The sequence below is a fragment of the Diadema setosum genome, chromosome 8, assembly GCF_964275005.1.
Source record: "Diadema setosum chromosome 8, eeDiaSeto1, whole genome shotgun sequence".
In the NCBI taxonomy this organism is placed as follows: domain Eukaryota; kingdom Metazoa; phylum Echinodermata; class Echinoidea; order Diadematoida; family Diadematidae; genus Diadema; species Diadema setosum.
Genome location: NC_092692.1, coordinates 39,422,893 through 39,429,679, shown reverse-complemented (window position 1 = coordinate 39,429,679; position 6,787 = coordinate 39,422,893).

Below are 6,787 nucleotides of genomic sequence, written 5' to 3'. Positions count from 1 at the left end.
AGTTGTGGTCTTAAAAACATGAGATCATACTGTAAGCTATACTTGGATATGACAGAGGCTGTGTTTTCATTTGAAGGAATGATACGTGTATAATACTCTTCAGTGCAGGAAGGCAAAAAGTGAGAATCCGATGAAATTATGCAGATGATAGGATACAGTGGTTGATGAAACTTGCCATTCTTTAGAAAGAAAGGTTCTTGGTTGAGAAAATGCAGGCTCCACAAATGGACACAAGCAAGCCACAGACAAAAGTGTGGAAGTGCAATGATATTGCAGTGTACACTGTACACATGTACAGCTGTAGCTTCAATGTACTGCAACTGCCTAACTGCTCTATTATAGGAATTGTAGCTCCCCCTCACCCAGATACGATATATATCCACATTGGACCCCCACTAAATGTACCTTGTTTCTACAAAAGCATCGCACTCTAGCTCTCTGGAGGAAACTGTTCCTCTGTGAACGTGATAAATGGGTCTGGAAGTACACTGTACATGTAATACGGGCCAAGACTAGCATGGCTGAAGACGAGGATGTTGATTGAAATGCCTGAGGAGTCATTGGGGTCACCAATTATGAAGGGAGATCGATGGAGAGATGTACTCTGTTACAGGGATCTGAGCTCCATGACCATGAATATTAAAACCACTTATGTGTTCTGTATAATGGACGTTGGGGACTTCTCAGCTGAACCCTTTTGTAGAGAAAAAAAAAATGCTTGAAAGCAAGAGATTATAAATCAGAGGGATGAAGATATGAGGTATGGGTTTTGTTTACATGTCTGCCACCTGTGCAAATGAAATTTGTAGCAGTAGATGACAGGTTCAATATCCCACTGTTACCTTTACCTGACATGTTTGTTAAAAAATGTAGATTAGCAGTTGCGACCTTACAAATTTCATTTGTACTGAGGGCAGACAAATTGATTTAAAAAAAAAAATACTGCCAGAAAATTCTTGTTCTAGTAGAAGAGGAGATCAATTTACAAGTATTGATGGTGCACTTTAATTCATTGCTGGAAAATGATATCAACAATCATGTTCACATTGTACATTTGTACCTTATCATCAGCGATTAGTTATCAGCAATTATAGAATATGGAATAGTAGCATGGCCCAGATGTATTTGAAATGATAAAAAAAAAAGTTTCTTTGAAGTAATTGCGCAAGTAAGGACTCGAACAGAACAAACATTTTTTACTAAATATTGAATTAATAGATAAATCATGTATAAAATGAGTCAATAGCATCGACGTGATTTGCAACAGGCACTGTTCTACATTGTAATTCCATTGTAAAAAACAAACAAACACAAACAAACAAGCATACAATTTAAGAAAGAAACAAACACTCAAATTCTTTGACATATGGTACACATCTCTCTATTTTCCCAGCCATTGTGGAAGCGATATACAGACTACTGTCCTCTTTTCTTTTCTTTTTCATATTTTGTGAAGTGACAGTATTGATAATTGTGCAATAGTAGTTTGTTTGTTTTTTTATGTGTCTAGCATAGCCTTAGAGATATAAATCTATTCATAGATTGTTAAACATTGTCTCTTGGTGTGAATTTTCCTATTGTGTTTGTAATTGCATACATTTTGGTATTGATTATCTCACATTTCCTGTGCCATGTGTGGCCTCTGGTGCCAAGGAAGTAACTGGTTAGGTTTCTGATGTTTGTAGTATTGGAAGGTAAATCTTAAAAAAAAAAATACACAAAAATAACACCCAAAACAACTGCAATGAAAATGATATTCGTACTGAACTTTTTTGATATGTGTGCGGTCATATACTGTACTTAAAAAAAAATAAATAAATAAATAAAAAAAAAAATATATATATATATATATATATATATATATTTATATATTTATATATATATATATATATATGGTCTCTTGCCTTTCTTTATTTGCTCACTGTTCCATGAAACTCCCATTTTTAGTCCATTGATTCTTCATATTTGGGCACACATCACAGCATGACACTTACACTATGTAGAATGTATAAAAGGGATGGTATGGTATTGGTGGAGATGAGAATTGGGCTTCTAACTTTTTGCGAGATATCAAGATACCACTTTATGAAATAGTACAGACCATACCATTCTAAGAGGAATTCAAAGTTTATTTGATGAAAATCGGTTTCGGAATGGCTGAGACATCCAAAAACAAAATTAAAGCATTAATAAAAGGTGGGTGCCACCTTTTATTAGGATCACTCTGTTTTGGATGTCTCAGCCATTTTAATACCAATTTTCATCAAATAAACATTGAATTCCTCTTGGAATTGGGCCCCTACATGTTCTTTCACATTTCATAAAAGGTTTCTCATCATCTCACCAAAAAATGTTAGAAACCTGAAGTTAAGTCTCAACCAAAACTATACGATCCCTTTAAACTGGTTAATTTGGTTTATCCTGATTGGTAATACTGTGTAGGCCTACATCCCACTGCAAGAAGTGGGTCATGCTCATGTTTATAAATCATGAAACAGAAGAAAAAACAAGTACATAGAAGAGAAAGAAGAAGAAAGACAAAAGGTTGAGTGTTTGAATACTCTCACTGATGCACTTTCCCATTTTGTGAATGGAAAGGGTGGAACAAGAAAACTCACAGGGATTTATAATGCTTTTTTCCATAATTTATTTGGTAACTTGGGTTATTTCTTTCAGTTTTCTGCTATTGTCGTTAATGAACCACTCAGGTGAGTTAGCCTGTGATTAGCCTGGCAAGGCAGTGTGCATGTTTCCTTTGTTTCCCAATCTCATGCTCTGCAGTTTCATTTCTTGTATGCTTTTCTCACTAATGTCTCTGTTCATACCACAAATTTCTCACAAATTAGCACTTCCTCTTTTGTTTGTCTTTCCCATGAGTTACAGGATGTCCTGGTACTTCAAATGCACCTGTCCTTCAGTTGTAGGTGCTGCTTTTGTGATTCCCTCACATGTTTTTTTTGTGTTTTTTTTTAACATGTTTTGTGTCTGAATTGGTGTGAGTGTTCATACAGAGTAGTCTCTTTGCAAGTCTCAGCAATTTATGCCTTGTAAGTGGGTTTGTATAGGATTTTCACTGTTGTCTGTTTGGGTGATTTTACAACATAGCTATTTTCGAAATGAAAGGAGGTTTGTTAAATTCGGAAGATTTGTTATTTCGAAACACACAAATTCCCCATACTTACACATGATTGTTGATCCAAAAATAAACTAGACTCGGAATTTGTCAAGACTGACAAATTAGGTGATCCGATTTCTTTTAAATCAATGATTTAAGTCCTGATCGCAATAGGCGTGACCATATAGGTTTCATCCTTGTTTAGAGACATTGGCCGTGTGATATTTGGATTCTCATTTAGAAAAGAGAGTCAGGTCTGCCATCTTTGGTACCAAATTCGGTATACACTATAACGAAGATACAGAATGAAGTATATTTGACCATTGACCCAACTTTGCACAGCCAAGATGGCATCTGAGCAAAAAGTGGTTATTTTGTGAAATGATTCTTGTAACATGGTCTTTGCGTGTGCAAAATATGGGAAAGATCATAGGACATGTATTCACCAAGATACAGGTTGAAACATTTATGACCTTTGACCCTAATTTACATACCCAAGATGGCGTCTGATTAAGTAGTTGTTATTTTATGAAATAATGTACGTGATATGAACTAAACATGTGCAAAATATGGGGATGATAGGGGCTGTTTTTCCTGAGTTATTGCAGAGAAAGTTGCAGAAAGAAAGAAATATCTCAATACATCGAAGATAAGTTTGATTTCAACCAAGTTTTTTGACGTGATCTCGGCGTCGAATGAAAAGATGGAGCAATATTGACGATAGCCCAAAGTCTCAGCTACAACATATTAAAATCTGGGAGAAATTCACCGAAGAGTAAGTGAGCTAGTGCTCGATAAAGACCGTCATGTCAATTTTTGTTTCCAGAAAAACTGCACTCCCATAGAGATAACACGTAAACTGGTCAAATTTGACAATGTTACTTTTAATCCCTTTTTACGAGGTGATGCCGTCATCCAATCAAAAAGTTGTTATTATATGACTGAAAGACAATTTAATAAGCTACAACATATTGAAGGTTACATTATATCCATTTTCACGAGGTGAAGACATCGACCGATTAAATCTTTGATGAACAAAACTTAAAGAGTATTAAATTGGCTACAACATACTAAAATCTGGAAGAAATTCACCGAAGGGTAAGTGAGCTAGTCGTCGATAAAGACAATCACGTCAATTTGCACATCTAGAAAAATTCCCTCCCATAGAGATAACACGTCATAACGAAGATACATGAAGAAGTACATATGACCTTTGACCCCACTTTGCACAGACAAGATGGCATCTGAGCAAAAAGTTGCTATTTTGTGAAATGATCCTTGTAACATGGTCTTTACGTGTGCAAAATATGGTAAAGATAGGACATGTATTCAGTAAGATACAGGATAAAACATTTATGACCTTTGACCCTAATTTACATAACCAAGATGGTGTCTGATCAAGTAGTTGTTATTTTGTGAAATAATGTACGTGACATGAACTAAACATGTGCAAAATATGGTGGTGATAGGGTATGTTTTTCTTGAGTTATTGCAAAGAAAGTTGCAGAAACAAAGACATATTTCAATACATCGAAATTAAGCTTTAATTTCAACCATGTTTTTGGACGTGATGCCGACTCCGTATGAAAAAACGAAGGGCACACTTACGATAGCCCAAAGTCTCAGCTACAACATACTAAAATATGGGAGAAATTCACCGAAGCATAAGTGAGCTAGTGCTCGATAAAGATAGTCATGTCAGTTTTCATTTCCAGAAAAACTGCACTCCCATAGAGATAACACGTAAACTGGTCAAATTTGACAATGTTACTTTTAATCCCTTTTTACGAGGTGATGCCGTCATCCAATCAAAAAGTTGTTATTATATGACTGAAAGACAATTTAATAAGCTACAACATATTGAAATTTGGACGAAAATCAAGAAAAGAATAAGTGAAATACGCTTGAGTGAACTTAAAATTTGATGACGTCATTTTGAAAATTTACTTTTTTTATTGTATTAAGAAATTTGATATCTTTTAATCATTTTTCCAGCATCGCCAACCTATGAAATGACAAGAACCACTCATCAGCTTTCAGAATATGTAAAGAAAATGGGGGGTCACCGTCCATCCTGACGAGCAAAATCGGATTTAAAATTGGCGGTTTTTTGGCATTGTTGGACTGTATATCGCCATTGACGCGCGGGCGGAATTTCAACTTTGACGGGTCCGTATGACGTCATATTGAGTCAAATTGACTTGAAACTTGGTAGAAATATTCCTTGACATTTCAGGCATCCGATAAGTGTGAAAAAACCGGAACTTTTTATTGCATGTGAGCTGTGCGTGCGTATATGTGCGCGCGCGTACGCGTCCGTCCAATTTTTTCAATTTTTCAAAAAATGCTCCAAATGGTCTGAAACGTGTGCAAAAAAAATTTGAGCTCGATTTGAGCATACAAATATTTCAACGCCCGCGTACGCGCACGTTTTAAGAGAAATTATGAATTTTGAGAATATGAGTAGATTTCGCATAAGTTGAAATATATGTGACGTAAATTTCATTGAAAAATTCCATTCCATTAATGAGATATGAATGAGAATGTGTTTTCATATAATGACGTCATAGTGACGTCACGGTCGACTGATCACTATGATTTTATAAGACCCGTCGTCTTTGGGACATGATACATATATGGTATAATTTTGACATTGATAGGAAGAATACTTTCTGAGCTAATCGATACACAAAATTTGTCCAGAAATAAAGAAAGAAGAAGAAGAAGAACCACCAACAAAGAATCCATACAAATACAGAAGGTGATCCGAGAGGATACTCGGATCACCTAAATAGGGTTCATTAATCTGAACATTTGTGATGTTATTTTGAAGGTTCATTAATTCAAGATGAAACAAAATTTGATATTCGGAAGATTTTTTTTTTTTTTTTTTTTTTTTAAATGAAAATGAAATAAGGTTCATTATTGCAAAGGTTCGTTTATCTGAAAATGATATGAAATTTGTTAATCCAAAAATGATAAGAAGATACATACTACTGAACCTTCGGAATCACAAACTTTATTTCATGTTGAGATTACTGAACCTTTGGAATAAAAAACAATAACAACAACAAACCTTTGGAATAATGAACTGTAACCATCTGGGGCCCATTTCATGCAATTTGTCATCAGTGACAACTGCCACATTTCTATGACAAATTTGCTCTCAGCCAATCAGCTGCAAGGATTTCAGTAGCTTGTCACATCTATGACAACTTGTCACTGATGACAAGTTTTATGAAATGGGCCCCTGGTTGTCCTTCTTGTCTGGCTTGTGTACCTGGGAGGAAGGGAATTCACTCAGGTAAGCTGGCCATGAGAAGAAACAAAGCGAGAAAATCGAGAGTGCGAGGGGGCACTACTACGCTACCAAAACTTCTATGTGGTATCAAGTTGGTGTTGGAATAGAAAGGTTGGAAACGTTACACAGCTTCTCAGCACACAAAGAAATAAAAGTGAAGTTGATGTGAATGGCGTGTGGGCTTTGGAATGCCCCCCTCCCCCAGTTTTTTCACCACCTGGCTAGTCTTACTGTAAGGCTTTTGGATACAGTTTCTCTTTCCATCAAATGTGCATGGTACAATTTCCAACACAGCTGTACCTGAATTCAGACAGTGTAACATCTTTTGATTTGAATGACATGATTATTTTACTCTGCCTGTTTTCTTTCTT